The sequence below is a fragment of the Lissotriton helveticus genome, chromosome 9 (genome assembly GCF_964261635.1).
Source record: "Lissotriton helveticus chromosome 9, aLisHel1.1, whole genome shotgun sequence".
Taxonomy (NCBI): domain Eukaryota; kingdom Metazoa; phylum Chordata; class Amphibia; order Caudata; family Salamandridae; genus Lissotriton; species Lissotriton helveticus.
Window position 1 is genome coordinate 71,653,787 of NC_136070.1, and position 12,448 is coordinate 71,666,234.

Consider the following 12,448-nt stretch of genomic DNA (forward strand, 5'->3'; position numbering starts at 1 on the left):
ATATACATCAGCACCCCTTTTCACCACACCTCAAAAGCGAAACATATCACACACACCAGCACAACAAGATCTTCAGAGCGCAACACCTCATAATACTTACCATCACAAAATACATACATATACCCACCTTTCAAACCACACAAAGGAACAAACTCCAATGCCAAGCTTTCACTCTTCCACCACACCTAACACAGATACAGCAATACAGCACCTCTCTTCTAACCGCCTCTCATCCATTGGACAATTTAAAACATTACGACATGACCCACATGCTGCACCACCTCCCCTGACTCATACACCTTCCACCTTCAACATACGCAAAAAATATAAGCAACATGCCACACCTCACAACTTTGCTTCCCCAAGTCTACCGCACAACAATGTTACACCACAAAAGCAACAGAGCACTCCAACTCATTCTCAAACACCATCTCCAACACATACACATGCAGACCCATCAAAATGCCTTCTTAGCATTCTGGATGAGGAACACGATACAGAACAGCTACACGATTGCTATCCTATTACAGCTAATACCAGCACTAAAAACACACCTGCTACACACCCACACAATACTGATCACTCTCCTACAAAACAAAGTCCCACTATCACAAAAGGCCACTATCTACACTGTCTACTAATAAATGCTCGATCCCTCTCTAAAAACAAGCATCACATCTACGACCTTCTCACCGATGCAAAACCAGACATACTATTCATAACCGAATCATGGTTGGGAGAGGATATGGCTCCAGTCCTGCATGAAGCCATTCCTCTAGGCTATCAAATAATCACCCAAAATCGTATAGCCAAAAAAGGAGGTGGTCTAGCTGTTGTATTCAGGCAAACAATAAATATCACTAAAATTGACAACATCTCCATAAAGAATTGTGAGGCTCTTCTAACAAGATGCAATCCTACACCGTCTTCCACCTGTAACTTCCTGCTCCTTTACAGACCTCCACCTAGCAAGGCAACATTCCCAGACGCACTTCTAGACACAGTTTCAAATCTGATAACAATACACTCCAACCTGTGCATTCTGGGTGACCTTAACATTTGGTTTGATAAAACCAATATGACCCATCCGAAAACAATAATCACTGGCCTAGACGCATTGAACCTGCATCAGATTGTCCCCAATCCGACACACATCGCTGGACATATCCTAGATGTCATTTTTGCTAATACTGAACTAGTTACCTTTCAAACTATAACTCCAGTCAGATGGTCAGACCACCACTTGCTTGCTTTCCAACATAAAACAACACTAAGCAACTCACCTAAAACTACCTTACATCCATCCACCTATCGGCCGTGGAACAAACTCAATTTGGAACACTTGGAAACACAACTAACATCCAGTATAAATCTGGAAACCATAAATTCTGTTCAGAATCTATACGAGTGGCTACAGGAAGCTTTTGACATCCTGATACCACTCAAAACCACACAACAGAACAAAAGGAAAAAAGCGCCTTGGAGAAACATAGAAATAAAAAACATAAAACAACAAATTAGAAAGCTGCAACGTACCTGGCTCAAAACAAACGCCAAACAAGACAAACTTCACCTACAAAAAATTAACAGATTATATAAGTCTGCTATCAAAAAAGCTAAAAAAAAGGTACTATTCAGACAGAATTCAAAACGCTAAATGTGCAAATAAAGAATTCTATAAAATACTCAATGAATTTCGAAAACCAAATTGCCTAGAAGGAACTCATCCTGTTACTCAAGATTTCACAGACAAACTGGCAAATCATTACAAGGACAAAGCAGACACGTTGGACTCGTACTTACAACAGAAACAAAGCACCAGCACTAACCCTTGTTCAAAACAACTATCCAAGAATGCTCTAATCAAGCCTCTCCGTTCCTTCCAACACATCTCACACGATGAATTTATGGACCTGGTCAAAGCAAGCAGGCCTGCCGGCAGCCCTTCTGACCCCTGTCCGCCACAAACTTTCAAGACAATTCTTTTATCAACGTCTGCTGCCATTCCAGTAAGAAGAATCAACAACGATTCCTTAACTACTGGAATATTTCCAGAAGAACTCAAAAAGTCATACATACGCCCTTTACTGAAGAAAACAAACTTGGACCCGCTGAACCCCGAAAACTACAGACCCATTACAAATGGACCTTTCCTGGGCAAACTGATAGAAAGAGCAGCGTTCGCCCAGATGTCCCAATTCATTGAAGAGAATGACATACTTTCAGATTTCCAAACAGGATTCCGTCCGGGAAGAGGCACTGAATCTTCCCTCCTTGCCATCTGGGATGACCTAAAGAATACAGTTGACCGCAACGGGGTTGCTGCGCTACTCCTCTTGGACCTCTGAGCAGCCTTTGACACGGTTGACCATGACACTCTGAAACAAAGACTTTATGAAGCCGGCATAGAGGGAACTGCTCTAGACTGGATCGCGTCCTACCTTCGAAACAGAACTAATGTCATCCACACCCCACCTTTCTCGTCCAAACCGTACTCCACAAAAGCAGGGGTCCCTCAAGGTTCTATCATCTCGCCCATGCTTTTCAACATCTACATGAAGTATTTACCAGTACTGATCAATAAATTTCACCTCACGTGCTACAACTATGCAGATGACACGCAAATACTCCTTCAACTGGAATGCCCCAAAGACATTGGAAAATCACCAATTTTCAGCTGTCTCAGAGCCGTGGATCAGTGGATGACTTGGAGCCATCTCAAATTGAATGCTTCAAAAACTGAAATACTCACGTGTGGCGATTGGAAAAATTACAACCCGCTTGCCGCATGGCCTGATGAACTGGGATCACTGCCTAAAGTATCGAAGGAAGTAAGAAACCTCGGAATGACCATGGACTCCAAGCTGTCGATGAATGTCCAAGTAAATAAACTAGCAAGATCAAGCTTTGCTACTATAAAAACGCTGCGACGAATTTTCCCTCATTTGGGATTTCCACACAAGGTCCAAGCTACCATCTCCCTTGTTCTATCCAAACTCGATTACGCCAATAGCCTCTACCACGGATCACCTTTAACGACCATGAAAAGACTACAACGGATTCAGAACTCGGCTGCCAGACTACTCCTGCATATCAAACCACAAGACCACATCTCCCCTGCCTTGAAAGCCCTGCATTGGTTACCGGTTGCCAGAAGATCCACGTTCAAGCTGCTTTGTATTACCCACAAAGCAATACATGGAGTAGGACCACTCTTCATCAGGAATAAAATCACCAAACACATTCAACAAAGGAACCTACGCTCTAAAGGAGCATCTCGCCTCAAAATCCCACCATACAAGAAAAAAACAATGGGTGGCACATCCTTCTCTGTTCAAGCAGCCAAACTATGGAACTCTTTACCCCCCAACATAAGATCCACCGACAACCACCTTATCTTCAGAAAACTACTCAAGATCTGGCTCTTCCCCACATAGGTACCATACGGAAATAGAAATTTACAGCATATCCCTCTGTATATAAGCATTTGTTTTCACTATAGATATGTATCTATCTTTGTGTATTACTTTATAAAACATGTAAAACAATGATGTTGTTAAGAGAAGAAAAAAATAATAATAATAATCATCAATAAATAAAAATCATTTTTGGTCTACATGTACATACTTCCATTGTACATCTATGTACCATCCATGTACTTGGATCTGTGTGTCTGTTACTTTTCTCCTGAAAAAAAGCATATCCAATGCACTACCCTATCTCTCATCCTGTGCCTCTATCAATATATTTAATCTAAATATACTTACTTTTTTATGTATCTATATATTTTTAATGTACTTATGGATCTATATACTTATCTCTTTCTTCTAATTTAGCATTTCCAATGCACTAGCCTATTTCTCAGCCTATACTTCACTCAATATATCTTCTAGCCCAACCTTCAGACTCCTCTCAAACTTCTTTCTACTACTCCTTCTAATGCACTACCCTATCTCGCATCCTATAGATCTATCAATATATCCTCTACATCCACTCTCTCATTTATCCCAAACCCCATACCACTACTATGATCGCCAAAATAACCTTTTCTAGACTCTCTCCTGCTCTACCCCTCCATGCATCATCTGACACCTTTTTACTACACCGATCCCCTAAAACAAACATTTCTAAACTCTCCCCTCTGACTCCTTCCCTCCAAAACTCCTTTTTACTCATCCAAAAGCCTCTTCCTACTACTAATATATATATAAAAAAAAAATCTTTTACTCTTTTATCCCTCCACTATCCTTTTTTCAATAAAAATTAACAGACTAACATGTTTCACTTCTCAAATTCCATATTCAACTATACTAATATACTGCCTAAATAACTGAATAACATATCTACTACTCAAATTACTTCATATTTATACTATACTAATTTTCAACACTAATCCTTTATGGGTTCCGGAGTGGCGTGCTACTCGCCAGAAAAGCGCTTCAACGCCCATCAGGGGTAACAAGTGCTATATGAATGCAAATCTTTCTTCCCCTTTTATCCATCCGCTATCCTTCTCACTCCAAGTAACAGACTAATATCCACCACTGAAATTACCTCATATTTCACCATATTAATTCACCACTAATCCTCTATAGGCTCCCTGAATAGCATGCGTCAACAAGCGAGCGATAGATAAATACGAACCTTTGTCCTACTCTATCCTTCTGCTATCATTCCAAATCCAAATAACTGATTAACTTATCCACCACTTAAAATGTACTTGCATGTTTCACTATACTAATTCAACACTAATCCTCTGTGGGTCCCGGAGTAGCGTGCTACCCGCCGAAAAAGCGCTTCGACGCCTCGTCAGGGGTAGTAAGCGCTATATAAATGCAATTACAATACAATACAATACAATACCAGTAACCTGCATTTTCTTTCATAGGAAACCATTGACTGTTTTTCTGTGAAATTTCTTTTAAGTGTCGATTTTTGCAAACTACAAATATTCTTTAAAAATCGTACCAACTACCAAAACGCAATTACTTACCTGTCTTAGGTAGAGGTCTCAGTGCTGAACCTAGGAGTCCAGTACTGGATTACAAAAGTAACGAGAACCTACTTTACCTGTGACTTGAATATCCTCCCATAGGATAACATCACTTGGTTTTCACTGAAAAGTTTCGAAGTGTCAACTTTGAAAATACCTTTATATTCTTTAAAAATCACTACAGTAACCAAAACGCTTTTACTTAACTGTTTACAGTACAGGCACCGAGACTGAATTTAGGATCCAGTCCTGGGGTTAGAAAAGTAATCCATACAGTAATCAACTGCATTTATCTAGAAAAACCCATTGAGCTCAATGTTAAATTGGGTCTGAAATTGTGTTGCCCATTGCAACCACTGTAGCTATTGTGTTTAAGATGTCTATTGCCTTTTTGCAAAGTAATTACCTAAAGTCACTCATATTGAGAAAAGTATATTTTGATACCTCTTGGTTCTTAAAATAAAACAACTATATCTCTTGATATAAAACCATTGGCCTAGAGTTCAGTTCTTGAATGTTTGAGACCATTTGCTGACTGAGTGGGTACAACAAATGCTTTACACTGTCCTCTGATACTGCCTTACTGCTCGACCAAGCTACCACGTTAGAGAGTAAGGTTCTATCTAACTTTAGCCTCTGCCAAACCTCTGGGGTCTGTGGACTCTGTACCTATTTGGGAACAGTTTATACAGAGCCACTTTCTTACATGATAATATATTTACATTAGTACTGATGCTTCATAACGTATACTGCAGCAAATATAACATTTGATACTGGTCATGCATGGGGAAACACGCATGCTGCCTGGTGTTTTTATTTCTTTCTGCCTTAATATAAAAAAAATCCCTTTGCTGGCGAGTACTACAGCTAAGGATGCATGTTGCTTTTTGGCAACAACAAATGGAGCAAACAAATACTGTGATTTATCACTGTGGCTGTCATTTAAAAGGGGGCAGTAGCGCAGTGTGTTGGTAAAAATGTTTGCTAACTAGGGTGTTGCATTCAATAATTTTGTTACGCAAGTTGACACCTCAAGGTAATTTTCTATCATGATAAACAGCAGCTTAAGGCTGCTACGAAAACATCTCAGTAAAGATAGACTTTATAGGTAGTAACCATATGATTAGCACTCATTATTTCATGACACAGTAGCCAAAACACCAAATGCCAGAATAATGCCTCACATTACTCCTATTACCCTGCAAGGCATTCCTGCATTTTTCAGCAAAACATGAGAGTATTAGCTGAGCTCTGTTTTTGGCACAAGCTGTGGGCAGTTTTCATAGGCATTGTCATCGCATAACTACCAAATTCTATGAGGACAGAAAACATTCTGGAACAACCATACCCAAAAAAGTTTCAGATTAACTTTAAGGCAAGATTCTCTAGGTCATTGCTGGAAAGAAGATGTGTATCCCACTTTCCAACACAATATAATTATGAAAAAAGTAATCACCCCACAAAACGCAAATGCCAGTGTAGTTTCCCATGTCTTCTACAAGGCATTGTATCCTATAGTCCACTGCCACTCTAAGCTGTCAACCACCTCCCAAGACCCATCTTCAAAAAGCCATCTTATTTATGTGATGGTCCACAAACTTCAAAAGTCTGAGAACAACCCCACAGATAAGAGAACATGCGTGTCTACAAAACCATCTAAAGCAGAGCAGAGAGGAATCCTTACTAAAGTAACCTCATTGCACAATGTCTCATACCTCAGACAGCCGGTAATACTTGGAGGGTAGTTACTCACACAGAATACTCAAAACACATAACTGTGCAACAACTGGGATTCTGGTCTCCGGATCCATGTGAAATCTCACAGCCCAGACTGCCCACAGCATCTCAAGGCTATCCCATATTCAATGACCTGGTTAATATTTACCATAAATCCTGCTTTTACCAGTAAATGAATAGTAGCCATCAAGAGAGATTTCATGTGTGAGACAGTATTTTTTAACAGGCTTCAAAAATTTGTGAAAACGTGGAAACTTTTGATATGGTACTTTACATCACTGCCTTTGGAAAGAGATTATACAACTGCAATAAGAGCATTGGGCTTGTTTGAGATGGGCAGTGAATGAACAGCACCTCCTTACTTAAGTGGTTTGATGTTTGGATAGGGTCAAAGAAGTGGACTGGTGTACTTGGTTTTGTTGTGAGTAAGATGGGGATGTGGGGGTCAGCAAACCAGCTGAATTTGTACTTGTTGAATCACTAATCTAAACTACGATAGCTGTGGACTTTCATTTTCTGAATTGCAAGTGAACTGGGCAAAATAACAATGGCTTTAGCATGCTTTTTCTGTGGTAGCACAGGCTGCATTTGGTGTGTTGTGTTTTTTTTATAAAAAATCTATAGAATATGTTAGAATTAAAGTGGGAGGCTAGAAGGTTTAGGAGAGCACAGTGCCCAAGGCCAACAATAGGAGATAAGGTGGTATGTGCACCCCACATTGAGATCCAGTTAGGTTAGGAAGGAATTAAAGCGTTCAAAAAGATCTTTGAGACAGAAGGATTTACCGGTTCCAATAACAATGATTTTAGATATGGCAGAACAAGTAAAAATGAAGCGCATGCCTCTTTTTTTTTAAAGCTTTATTTACGTTTTAAATGGTACAACAAGGAAAAAAAACACACAGTGACCTCTGTGGTGTGCATCATTTGCTGTCCAAAAAACAATACAGAAAACACCTGGTTCTACATTTTATACCAAGACATCATGACTGCAGAAACTCACAAGATTATCATATGCGACCCTCAATCCAACTCTCTTTATCATCAAGCTTCCACCTTGATTCTCTGACAGACACAGATGTGTCTCTAGTTTCCTTCAGGTCCTTGTACATTGTTTATCTCCTTCCTTCTGAAAGTACAATAGGTTCTCAGCGGGCCCCATGTGTCCCTAGGTCGCGAGTCCCTGGGCGACAATGTGCAATATGTTTCTGACATTTCATTACATAATTCTAAATCTGTGAGACAACTATCAACCATGGGTGGCGGTCCCTTTCCCTATTACATAGCCACACGTTGTTTTATCAGCAGTAGGACCTGGCCAACAAGATTTCTACAGTGTCTGGGTATCCCTTTAATATGGTTCAGAAATGCTATCAAGGCCTCTGGCCGTATTGGCAAATCCACGATATCGCTTAGTATTTGGAATAGTCGAGACCAATAATTTGCAATCCCCACACAGTTTCATACCAGGCATATAAAGTCTGCCACTGTTTCATTACATCTCTCACATGTATTGCTGCTAAGTATCCCATATCTATGTAGTTTAACAGAAGTGGAGTAGCTTTGAAGGAGGAAATTATAACGCCTGCCATTTATAGAGCCTTCCCTAGTGTGGTGGTAGCAATATTCTCAATATGTGTCTGTTACTCGGATGCCTAGATCCACCTCCCAGCTGTTCCTAGACTGGGGATCTACTCTGGGTAAGTCTCATGATGTAGTGGTGTACATAACATAAATGGTTTTGGTGTTCAATTAAGCCAGTGGCAGCAAGACTCAGCAATCACCAACCTGCCAATTCCTGAGGGTAAGTAGGGAAACAACTTCTTCGTCACTTCCTGCAGCCTGATATATGTGAATATCGCAAGAGATGTAGAGCTGCCCTTTTTCAGATATTAATTTAAGGGGAGAAATCCCCCTCCTCATATAATCTCCCCAGCATGAGGAGTTTTTTTATACCGTAATAGCGAATTACCAAAGGCTCTCTCCTGAGAAGTAATTTGGGGTTGTATATCAATTGTAAATGTGGGGAGTGCAAGATATCCACTCCAGAGACTCGAGCAAGTCATGCCCATGTCAATATTGTGCAGTCCACTACCTGTATGTCAGATCTTGGCCTTGTGGGGGTTTTCAGGATGACATTATTTAGCCTATGGGGGACTGGCAGGCCCAGTTCCAGAACCCAGTGTGGCACCTGCCCATAGTTATGAAACCAGTGAACTGCAAACTGAGGTTGTGCAATGTAATAACAAAGCTCTAAATGTGGAACAGCAAAGCCTCCCTGCTCGTACACCCTCTGCCATACCCTCAAAGCAATTCGTGGCTATTTAAATGCCCAAGTGAGCTTGGTTAAACAGGATTGTAGCCAAGTAGGAATTCCATGGATCAGTGGGACTGGAATATTCTGGAACAGATATAGGAGTGGTGGAAGGATCACCATCTTTATGAGGGCGACACAGCCCGCCATCATTATCCTCGTCTCTCTCTCCCAGTCAGTTACGTCGACTGCCGCCAACTTTAGATCTTGCATGGAGGCAGTCGGCCAATGGATGATTCACAATTCATTGAAACTGAACGGGGAGAAGACTGAGGTGATGGTGTTTGGAGGAAAGGAAGAGATCTGGTCAGCTGAGTGGTGGCCGGATTCACTGGGTGCCTGCCCTGATCCTACCTCATCGGCTAAAAATCTGGGGGTTATGATCGATCCTATCCTTAGCATGTGCCAACAGGTCAACAGGACTGTATCGACCTGATGGGGTATCATCCATATACTAAGGAAAATCAGGCACTATCTCTCTTTACAGGCAAGAAAGCAACTTGCCGTTGCGCTCCTGGGCTCTCGTCTGGACTACTGCAATGCGCTGTATGCTGGACTGAATAAAAGTCAGCTACAGCGCTTGCAGGTGGTCCAGAATGCAGCAGCCAGATTTGTTCTCGATCTACCTCGTCGTGCCTCTGCCACCTCTGCCCGGAAGCAGCTTCACTGGCTTCCCGTTGTGGATCGTATCTTTTTTAAGATCATGTGTATGGTCTACAAGGCTTTAGCTAAAACCAGCCTCACTGACATTGGATCTATTTTGTCCCATTATAATCCTGGCAGGAATCTTCGTTCCTCTAACAGACTTCTTCTTTCCGTTCCTCGTATTCGGAAGACCAGATGGGGGGGTAAAGCTTTCTCCAATCTGGCCCCTAAATGGTGGAATGCTCTCCCTCTTGAAGTAAGGTCTCTCCCCACTCTACAAGCTTTTAGATCTGCCCTAAAGACCCATCTCTTTGTACGCGCATACCTGTAGTGGTGCTTTGCAATTTCGACATTTTTGACAGGCGCCTTGACACCTTCGGGTTTAGTTTGCGCGATATAAATTGCATAATAAATAAATAAATAATTATGAGCAATTTGATCGATATGGTAGTATTGGTTTCAGTTCTGTCTATTAGAGTACCCTTAATTCACACGTAGAATGACTTGCATCCCTGTGGATTTGTATCTTAAAATAGTGGATGGAGTCTACCTGCCACTGGAGGGGATATTTAAGTTGTGGTGTAAACATACTGTTCATGAGTGGCATCATGAGTGATTTAGACCAATTTATGGTAAGGCCTGACCAACAACCAAAGCAGGTGATTCTAGCTAGAATGGGGTTTAAGTTACTGCTAGGGTCGCTAATAAGAAGTAGGATGTCATCATCATAGAGTGACACCAGTACTCTGTTCATCCAGAATTTAATGCGCCTATGTCTGTGCACTACTCTGAGCAAAGGCTCCAAATGCCAGACCAAATATTATTGTAGACAGGAGGCATCTGTGCTTGGTCTGCATTGTATTTCAATTGGGGCAGAAAGGCAGTCATTCACACATATGTGTGGCGTTGGTGAGGTATAAAGCAAAGGTATCCATTTTATCATTGTAAAGCTAAACTCAATTACCTCAAAACTGCAATGAGATATGGCCATTCTATAGAGTCGATCGCCATGGCGGCATCCAAGAGCACCACCACTGCATGGATTAATCTGGTGCAGAACCACGAAAAGGGTACAACAATTATCAGCCATAAGTCACTGCGGTATGTATCCCAATTGCTCTGGCAGGACCAGGCCAAGCAGCAGCGGAACCAACTAGGCTGCCAGGATTTTCACCAGGATCTTATTAGGGCTAGTGGTCTTTATGACCCACAGTCCTGGGCTGGTTTCCCAGGTTTGAGAAGAGTGATGACCAGCCCTTCCCACATGGTGGGCTAGAGCACACTGTTATGAAGGGCTTCATTATACATGTCTAACAAATAAAGAGCAAGGAGTTCACTGTATTCTTTATAAAACTCTGGAATGGTACGTTGCAGCCTGGTGCCTTACCATTCGTGAGGTCTCTAATGGCATAGAGCGCATCCTCTGTGGTGATTGGGAAGCACAGCATAGCAATTCTCACTCCGCACTTTCCGCCTAGGCTCGCAAGACCTGCTTGGATTAGTCTGTGAGCCCTTTCTCATGCGCTTGGTACAATTAAGCCTAAAGGGTCGGTAATAAACTGTGAATTCAACCAGGATGTCAGCTGAACGGGATTTGTAATCCCCTTTAGGGTATTGTAGTATTTGGGTTTAACCAGCCTAGCCAATGTGTGGCCAGGTCCTCTCCCTCCCCGTAGGTCCGGACAGCAGCATATTTTCCCATGTATTTGACCTTGTGGTCCACCTCTTCTCGAAATTCCTTCAGCTTCAACTTGATCTGCCGAAGTGTGTCCAGTTCCTAGGTCATTTCATACTGGGACTTTAGCTGTTTTAGGTGGCCCTCTATGCGACAGAGACTACCTGTAATCGATATGAGAATGCCTTGTCCCTTCTATATGTACTCCCCTCGTATCACGGTGTTAAAGGCATCCCATATTGTCCCACAGCTTTGCACTGAGTCCTTTTTGGTATCAAAGTAGTTTACTATGGCCTGTCTTATCTCTTCTTGGAATATCATATCTAGAAGCATGGCAGGTATTTTGTGCAGTCTTTGTTTGGCAAGTGCAGGGTAAGTGGCACCGGTGAATGATCAGATATTGTTTGGGGCATATGTGTGACTTCTATCCAGCCCAGTATGTCTTTGGTGCCCAACAAAAAGTTCAGTCGAGAGGCAGAGCCATGGAGCGTTTAATAGAATGTATATGCCCGCTAAGCACTAACATGTGCTCTCCATATATCAACCAACTCCTGGGTCTGCATTATATTAATCAATGTATGTCGGGCAAGCACATGCTGGCGGGGTCCGATGTTTGTGCTATCTAACATGTCGCTCAGCGTTAAATTAAAGTCCCCCCCACTACCCCTAGAGGAGAGTGCTCGGCTGGAGGCAGGTACAATGTGTCATGACCGTGCGGTAGAAATTGGAGTCATCAAGATTGGGCCTATAGATATGAATAATGGTAAGATGTGTATGATGTAGGATACCCTGAAGAATCAAATAACGGCTCTCTGGATCAGCCCAACCTGGGCAGGACGGAAGTGCTGGGTACCTCTAATTAATATGGCAACCCCTCTAGAATAGGTTGAATATGTAGAGATAAATCGGTGGAAGCTCCTTTGCCTGAAAACATGCTGGCTTTTATGGGGTAATAGGAGCGTCTCCTGAAACAGATGTACCTAACGTGTTTTTTAGGATTATTTGGGCCTCACACGTCCCACATCATCCATTTTATTAGAGAGGGTTTCCTTTCCCTCACTACATTAGGGCCGGCATATATTCGT

The 12,448-nt window shown here is 41.9% G+C and overlaps 1 protein-coding gene across 1 annotated transcript in view; it reads right to left on the reverse strand.

Moving 5' to 3' along the window:
* The window catches only part of ZFYVE1 (zinc finger FYVE-type containing 1), a 182,213-nt gene that overhangs the window by 27,708 nt on the left and 142,057 nt on the right, over positions 1-12,448 (reverse strand). The gene's annotated exons all lie outside the window — the stretch shown is intronic.